Below are 9,894 nucleotides of genomic sequence, written 5' to 3' on the forward strand. Positions count from 1 at the left end.
GGAGGTAAGTGAGGGTCCTTCAGTCTGTCACTGATTAGAGTGAGTCAGTTTTGCATATAAGAATGCACGATAGCTATATGCTTAGTTCTGGTAGTCTTTAGTTTCCATTTGCATTGCCAAGAATGTGGCAATTGCCTTTATTCCATGCTGAAGGATGAGCGGTTGTGGAATGGATGGACAGATGGATGGTTGGATGGATGGATGGTGGGATGAATGGAAGGATGAATATAAAAATGGATGGATGGATGGATGGATGACAATTGCCATTATTCAATGCTCATGGATGCATGGATAGCTGGAGCCTTCTCTCCATGCTGATGGTCTAAGAGAAGATCCAATGGAGTTCCATTTGTATTGCCATTATTCCATGCTGATGGATGATGAGTAGTTATATAAATGAATGTTTGAATGGATAAATGGAAATGGATGGATGGATGGATGGATGGATGGATGGATGGATGGATGGATGGATAGATAGATAGATAGATAGATAGATAGATAGATCGATAGATAGATAGATCGATAGATCGATCGATCGATCGCCCACTACAAAGAAATGAATCTGCTAAACTTTGCAAACGACTTCCAAAAAATTTACTTATGTTCAGTTAGATCATATCATATTATGTGACTACATCTCACTGCCTTTTGTGGCCAAGTGTGGGGTCACAGAGAGGACAGTCACCCTGCTTTCACCCGACACCCTACCCCACACACACACAAACACACACACATGCACACTACTGCTTCCTAAGGTTCTCAGAAACAAACTTGGAATAAAGCTGATTCCCAGACTGCTTCTGTCCTGTCTTATGACCCAGGGGTGGTCAGCTGTCAGTCAAAGCCTCAGCTGGTCATCATGCCGGACAGAGAGAAAGAGAAAAGCCTTCAGAGGAAGAGCAGTCCCCTTTCGCCTGGGATCATGTCTCTACATTCAGGGCATGTAATCTAATTACTGCCCTTCCCTTTCCTCCTGCACATTTTAATGCAAACCTCAGGTTGTCTGAAGCATTTGGACGTACTGATGGAACAAAGACCCCCACATATGTTCAGAGCGTGCACTAACCAGTTTGTTGAAAGCACACAGTGCTTTCACTTATCACACAAAACTGGTTAAAACTGTGTGTGTTTTTGAGCAGATGAGACTCCAGGCCACTGAACATCTTTATAAAGCAGTTTAGGTTGTTTATCATGATCACATCTCTCTTTATCTCTCACCACACACCAGGCAAAAGATTATGATAAGAATGACACATTTTGTCCAAAACACAATACAACTGGCCTATCCATCCAAAATTAATCTATATAGCAACAAAAAAGTTCTTCTACTATCACAAGTTTGACATAGACTATAGAAGAACCTTTTTTGGTGCTATATACAACTATTTTCAAAAATAATCCAATCATGGTTCCAACCAATCATGCTGGAACCATATATAACACATTTTCCATCTATCTGAAGAACCATTTCACTATGCAAAGAAACATTTAAGCATGAAATGCTTCTATATAGTACACATGGTTCTAAACAGAACCATTGCCTTTACTAAATAAACCCTTGAAGAACCATCTTTTTGAAGTGAGCAGCATTTAGAGGCGATGTGATTGAGTGTGAAAGATCACACAGATAAGACAGATCAGGTGTAGGCTTTTCTTTTTGTCCCGTAATCAAGCTAACATTAGCATGTTGGCAAACCATTTGTTTTGAAGAAACAAAAAAAAGCAAAAATGTAGTACAAACTGAAAAAACGTTTTTTTTTTTAATTAGTCCTACATACTGTTAGTTTAAATGGGATTATTGTCACTGTTAAACAACATATTTGTGGGCGGAGCATCCCCAGTAAAATGTAATCTTTAAATACGCTCTATACTGTAGGCCTGAATAGAAATAATACATTTAAAAATTAATAAACATAATATAACACATATCAAAAACACTTATCAAACTTACTTTACTCTGTGCTTCTCTCTCTGCCTCATAGTATCTGTTTTTATTTGTTTCCTTTATAGAAAAAGGCCTCAAATGAAAAAAAAATTCTACTTATTTTTCTGTCTGTCACTGGCTGAGCAGAATGATTATGAGTATAAATTGCAGCGGTGTGTGGAGCCTCAGATCCTGCTTGAAATGGGCCTTTAAGACATACTGTAGCATTCACCGCTATTAAAAGAGACACAGCTTTCGCATAAGTCTTGGTGCTTGGTTAACCAGCTGTTATGGCCACAGCTACACCGTACATAAGCAGAGTTTTCTCTGTTTGCTCTAAGCCTAGGCTATGCAAACAGCTGTCAGCTCTTGACTGACTCTCAGTTCTTACTGCCATTACAGCGTAAATAAACTACTCATTAAACTATCAGCCTTCCACAGACAAGCTTTGTTAAGTTGTTTATTAATTTACAAACATAATTTTTCACTTATCAGTCTTTACTTTGGAACTATAAGTACATTACCTGCAAGGGAAGATCACTCTTCTCACATTTGTGGTTTAATACTAACAATATGTTGATTCACCAGTTACTTGATGATAATCATTATATTATTATCTACTCCAACTTTTGCAACAAATTTGGTATTACTAGCTCAAATACTGACATTGTGAGGGATGTTACTCTGATGGTCTCCTCTCTTTACTTAAAGGTAATTACAAGGTTACAAATTTTTCTTAACAAAGCTATTTGATTTCTGTTAATGGACATAATATAGTAGCGTACAGAATGGTACAATATTTTTATAAGGCAGGTATTATCTCATAAATCCATTCCATTAGTGAGCTTTCAGTGGTCAGCTCAACAAAGGCAAAACAGATGTTCAATGTGGACTACTACATACTACATAAGCATATCGCTGTTGTTGGAAGAAAATCTCCAAAACGCTAACTTTACAGGAAAAGGAAAAAACCCACTGCACTTTCAATGTAAGTCAATGGAACCAGACTTTTTTCCAAGTAATCATGGGCCGTTTCTTTCAGTCCATTCATGATGAAATTTACACATAATGTAAACAGCATCAGGCGTTTTTGAATTATGTCAAAAACTGAAAAATGACAAAAATGGAGATACAAGGTTTTCTTCTGACAGCAGCGATATACTTATGTGCACTATACGTATGTTATTAATAATAAGATGAAAAAGCTGCTTTATAAAATATTGCATAGATGCTACCCTGTTAATGGTGCTTTGCGCAAATTATTTGACGTGAGTGGTGCTTGTGTTTTCTGTAAAGAGGCTACAGAATCTCCTGAACACTCATTTATCTATTGTGTATTTTCTTAATCTTTTTGGGTTGATCTCTTATTAGACTTCAAAAGAATGACTGTGTTTATTACTTTTTGAAGATCTTTTAGTTAACCCTGATGAGCACTTTATAATGAACTAGATCACAATAATATCTCCGCCCAATGACATATACATATATATATATATATATATATATATATATATATATGGATCAATGACAATAATAGCTACATTTTACATGCATAAGATGAAATTTTCCAGAAAAATAACACATATGACCTTTGCACACACAGATCTGAGAGATTACATTTCTACATTAGTGATTTTGCCACTGCAGCAAAACAAAAGCTGTGTTAAGGCTTTCAGTTTTATCTGAATCTCCTACAGAGCCCTGCTGATGACACCCTGTTATATATGAAAATAATAATGCCAACTTAGTAAGGCATTGTTCCCACATCTTACTAAGTTGTGGCCATGACTTAATTATCTTGTTCCCATGATTTACTAAGTCAGGGCCATGCATTAGGATCTCGTTCCCATGTGTTAACACTGTGTGGCCACGCATTATTTTTATTGATACTGGATGATACCAGCAGGGCTCCATAGAGTCCCAATGGTTTTCGTTTTAGTTTTTTCTTCTACTTTTCTTTTTTTTTAGTCTTTTTGCTTTTCGTCTGTTGATATTTTATAAATAAATTCAGTTTAATATGTGAATGTTGAGCTTTTATGTGTCCTACAGTTACTCTGTTCTTGTACAAATTGTTATTCACAAGAAAACTCAGTTCACTCTGAGCCCCGCCTTCACAATAAAAGTCCTCATGAGAAAAAACCCTGAATAAATGCTGATGAACTAGCAACCTAAACTAACATTTCAAAAACATTTCAGGAGAATGCTGAATGGAGAGGAAAGAGAAGTGAGAAGACTGCAGAAGAACTGACCCAGGGGGTTACAAAGTGAGAGTTAAAGGGTTTAAGGGGGCTCACCTTTAACTCTGATTTTGTACTCTGAATCATGCTGGACTGGCAGGCCTTGTCTGGAGAGAGAGAGAGAGAGAGAGAGAGATAGAGAGAGAGAGAGATAGAGAGAGAGAGAGAGAGTCTGGGCCTGTGGACCACAGACTGGACTGATTTCCTGTGCAGGGTCATGCCAGGGACAGGTTCAGCAGCCTCGGGATCAGGAAACAAGAGCAGCCGCGGTGCGCAGGAGAGCGAGGGTCAGCCGTTTGATCACTTACTGGAAATCTAAAGCCGCTGGAAGTTTATAGCTCAGGAGAAAGTGTTCTCTCTTAATTCTCGATCTGCAGTCTTTCGTTTTCAGGTGACTGAGTTATGACTTACGGAGTTTTATGTGAATCATAGAAATGGTACTTCTCTGAGCAACATTACGACACTGGAAAGAATGTTTATAGAACATTTTGGTGCACCAAAACAGTGTTGCATTGAACTTGCTGCATTTAAATTTGTACATCTTTTACATATAAATCAAAATATATTACAGTGCTGTATCAAAGTCAGAGACCACCCTTCATTTATTTAATTTCCAGTCACAAAGGTTATTCAGCATCAGGGGAAAAACAGACGAAACAGAGCATTATGCAAAATCTTCAACAAGTAAATATTGTGATTTTTTTTGTATTTTAGTGTGTCCACTCTTTGCCTTTCTTATAGCTTCTATTCTTTTTAGGAGACTCACTTTCAGTTTTTCAAAGAAATCTGCAGGGATATTTGTTCACACCTCCAAAGTTCAGTCTTAGAAGTTGGTTGCATTTTCTGCGTCTCATGATCCAAATAATCCCCAACACATTCAGTGATGTTGAGGTCTGGACTTTGGGGTGGACAGTTCATTGTTCCGAGAACACCAGCAGCTTCTTTGTTTAGTCAGTAACAGCTTCTTGTCAGCTACACATGCTTTCATACCCATAGTGCTGAGTTGTCTTCTTACAGTTGAAGGATGGACAGAAACATCTGTGGACTTTTTCAGATCTGAATCAAGAGTGGAGCTTGATTTTCTCCACTCTCTCAAAGATGAAAGCTGTTTATCTGACAGTGACAGTTTTGGTGGTGCATTTTCTTTCTATGGGATATTTCACACTCCAGTTTTGCAAAGTCCTATTCACTTATTTTCCATTGACTTTCTCCTTGAATACAAGTGGATTATTTTCCAATCCTCAGAAAAATAGCATCTGAAAAATGAACTTACTGAATAACTTACTGTGCTTTTTGCTTTTTGACTGAGAATTTAATAAGTGAAGGGTCTCTGACGTTTGAATGGTTTACATCAGCATAATTGTTGACTGTATATATATATACATATATATGTATATATATACATTCAGTCATTCATTGAGTTATATATATAATTGATATGTACTTCTGAAAATATATTTATGCTTGCACGTTTTTTACATTTTCCATAACTGACTGAGATTCAGTCATATGAAGAACTGCAGCTGCTCTTCTGCAGAACGGATGTTGAAATGTTGAACGCATCCCTCGTTGGTAAGTAAAGGCCTGGTTCTCCTTCACTCGTGCTCCTCTAGCCGCTCAGCAGCGGTGAAGCCTGCAGACAAATGGCAGCGGCTCAGCTCTCTTTACTCCAGCTTTGATGCCAATGATATGGCTGTTTTATATACAGTTGTGTGCCGGCCAGTTGTGTCAGCGTGGAGCTGAAACGCTGCTCTGCGGCCTTCCCGCGGAACTCAGTGACATTTCTGCGCCGTCCTCTGGAGCGCATTCTCTCCGCTGGGGTTTTGATTTCAAGAGCGCTCCATCACCTCGGGCTACAGTGGAAACGCGCTTTATGTGATCTGAGTCACTCTGCGAACCGGGCCAAGATCGCACAGATGCTTCTCAGTTTGGGAGAATGCAGCGCTTTTTTAAATGCCTGTTTTTCTTTTCTTTTATTTTAACGTCTGCCATCCAGTTGTTCTCCTCCTGACTGTCATTTTTACACTGCTTTATAAATAACTCAAGCTTTGCACGTTTAAAACGGCAGACTTGTTCGTGTGTTACCTCTGCTCTGTCCCTTTGCTGAATGTAATCTAATTAAGCAGTGCTCATGTATTTCAGACAACAGTTTAGACCCTAAACTCTGTATTTTCTGTTAGATTTCGTTCTGTTCGGTTTCACCTGGGTTGCTCTGCTGCTGCTCACTCCTCTCGTTCTCGAGCTTTAGCACTGTGTTTTAGTCCAAACACACAAACAGAGGAGTAGTGCTAACAAACTTCAGCACTGCAGTTCTTCAGGGAACTCGGTGCTGTTTTAGAGTTTTTGATACTTTTGACTAAACCAAAACTACTGTTTGGCTTTAGGCTTAAAGGAATGGCTTTAGGGGAAACTCTTTCAGTGGTGCAGTGGTACAGTGGTTCTTCGAGGGTTCTTCAGTTACAATACGTGTTCTATATAGAACTACGAACACTCAAAAAAAAACAAACAAACAAACAAACAAAAAATATTTGTGTACTTAAATGGTTTCGTGCATAATGAAATCGTTCTTCAGATTGATGGCGAATGTGTTGTATATCGTTCTATGTAGAGCCTTTTTGACGATGGTTCTATGTAGCACCAAAAGGTGTTCTGCTATTGTTACGATGTCAAGTTTGTAACAACAGAAGAACCCTATTTGGTGCTGTATACAACAAAAAAGGTTCTATATAGAACTATATGCAACACATTTTCCATCAATCTGAAGAACAAGTTCGCCATGCAAAGAACCAGGCATGAAACGGTTCCATACAGCACTCACGGTTCTAAATGGTTCTTAAGAGTGGAGAACATTTACGATATGTGGAGTTTCTTTAAACTTTAAAACATCTCGATGACAAAAAAAAATGTTCCATTTAGAAGATTCTTTCATGAACCAAAATGTTATTCGGGGGCTCCTAAGAACCCTCTTGAGCACCTTTATTTTTAACAGTGAAGATGAGCAGGCACAGATCCAAAGCTGCACTCATACTGTCATTAAGGAGTCAGTAAAGAACACTGAAAAGGAGGAGGAGGTAAACAGCTCAGTCTGGAGGTAAACAGGTCAGTTTGGAGGTAAACAGGTCAGTTTGTGTGGTTTGCTGAGCTGACACTGGTACAGAGATCAGTGTGTTCACCTCTCCTGTTATATCCTAATTGAAGTCACGTTGCTTATTAATTGGGTTCTCTGGTCTTGTCTGTTTAATGTCTGCAGGGCTGCTGCTTCTTTCTGGGTCACTCTAATGAACGACAGCGCTCAGAAACCTCCTCCGGCCCTTTTATGCGTCTTTAAGCGAGTTGCTGTGTTTTTTAAAGGCCACAGTTTCTTTCCTTTTCTCTTGTGTCTTATGCTGATTAAAAACCGGTTTTCTTGCTTCTATGACATCCTGATTTCCAGTATTTTCCACACGCACACACACACACACACACACACACACACACACACACACACACATATATATATATATATATATATATATATATATATATATATATATATATATATATATATATATATATATATATTCCATATACCGTTATGGAAAGCTGACAAGAACTTTGAATAGAGTGTGTGTGTATATATATATATATATATATATATATATATATATATATATATATATATATATATATATGTGTGTGTGTGTGTGTGTGTGTGTGTGTGTGTGTGTATACACTTTCTTAGATGTTTCGTTTAAAAATAATTTATTTCTATTACATTATGTATTAATTTAGTTTACAGTGAACAACAATATTTACGTGAATTTAACGCCTACTGCTCTTTATGCACATCTAATAGTGTCCAAATTTTCTTATTTCATTTAAGAATAATAAGTATATATATAAATATAAATAAAAAGTAAATGAAAATGTATATTACTTTGTTAATTATATAAACGTTTTTTATTTTTTATTTAGTTATCTATTTATTTTTAGGTATTTATAAAATAAGAAATTTGTTTATTTACTTACTTCCTTGCTTATTTATTTATTGCAGTGAACACGACTGTGTTCATGTGAATTTACCCATTCAGTGCTCTGTAGGCTTCTCTGGTCCAGTTTTTCTCATTTTCATTTGATTATTTTTGGAATTCAAATTCTTTCAAGAACTCGAATTCAAAAACGTTTATTCTTAATATATATTAGTGAACGATCCTAATCAAGTTCATTTAGGCTCCTAGCTTTATGCCTGTGCAGAGATTTCCAGAATGATCTGTAAAAGCTACAGATCAGCACTAACAGGTCTGCCCGCTACTGTGAGTTGTATGAGCTGTTTCTGTTGTATGAGCTGTTTCTGCTATGAGAAGAGGGCAGTTGCTGTACTGATGCTGTGTTGATGCGGTCAGTCTCGCTCCATCAGTGAAGCAGTGATTGAGCGGAGCTGCAGAGCGGTGGGCTGTCAGGGGGTGACACGCCGTTCTGGAGCGGTTTTAGGGCTCAGTTCGGTATGAAATGGCTCTTATGTGCGCTGAGTGTACCAAATGGACCTGCTGTTTACACACTTGTCCGTCAGCCGGGCTCCGTGTGGCCTTACGGGCATCCAGAGAGATTCTGAGAGAGTCTTCAAAAGCAGTGAAAGCTCCGTAAGTGCCCCGTGTTTACAGATCGCTCGCGCAGATTGGCGCAGCCACGTCAGGATCAACAGTTTTGAGTTTCTTTGTAGGAACAGAAAGAGCCGTGAGCTCGTGCGCGCGCGCGTGCGGGAGTGTGTGTATGTGTGAAGTTAGGGAATGTGAGTGTGTGAGCGGCACTGGGGTGTGTTTCATCCTGCAGGTGGAAAAAAGAGAGATGCAGGCGGTTTGTTTGTTTCTTCAGTTAATTACAGTCTCACTTACGGTGTTAATGAAGTTAATGAAGCTAAATTTTCCGTCCCACCTTAAATGGGGCAGCAGTCACACTGAGGCAGACTGTAACCGCTGCCCCATTTAAGGTGGAACGGAAAATTAGAATAAGAAGCTGGAGAAAAAAAGAAAATTTAATTCAATCAGTTTAAGTGTTCTGAGCCTGTTGTGTGTTTGGTTCATACAGAGCAGTCAGAGCTGATGGAGCTGCTCCATAGCTCATGTTTATGTGACCAACAACATGAACTCGCCAACAGATTGTCATTAGCCTCCTCCTGAGAACTTTACAGTGCAACTAAGGAAACAGTCAAACCTGTATACCTGAGTGTTAAAACTCTTTATTTTGTATTATTCTGTTTTTTGTTGTGTTTGATAATGAAAGCTCAGGTGTGCTGAGTAATGAACCTGTGGACCACTGCAGACCGGGCTGATGTCTCTGAGCTGTAAGAGGTTCGTTCATGATCTTCGGTTCTCTAAAGTGAGAAAACAAACCCGCTCTGTGCTCTTCTACACTGGAGACTTCTCATTTGTTTGGACAGATTAAACAGTTATGGTTGAATATGAGCGCTCAAGACGCGGAGATCAGAACAGAACTCACAGAGTTATTGATAACCATTATTTTGTTTATCCATAATCTTGTACTTATCGGTTGCTTTATCAATTAAAAAGGTGATAGCACACTTCACTACACACAAGTTTACTTATTGTGGAACAAATTCATACAAATTCATATTTCACTCAAAGAATAGAAGTTTTCAGAAGTTTTTAGACTTGAAATTAATTTGTTAACTTGACCTTTTTTAATAACTACAACGTGTTTCAGCTTACAGTAACTTGTTATATTAATTTCACATGA

This window comes from Colossoma macropomum, unplaced genomic scaffold, assembly GCF_904425465.1.
Source record: "Colossoma macropomum unplaced genomic scaffold, Colossoma_macropomum, whole genome shotgun sequence".
In the NCBI taxonomy this organism is placed as follows: domain Eukaryota; kingdom Metazoa; phylum Chordata; class Actinopteri; order Characiformes; family Serrasalmidae; genus Colossoma; species Colossoma macropomum.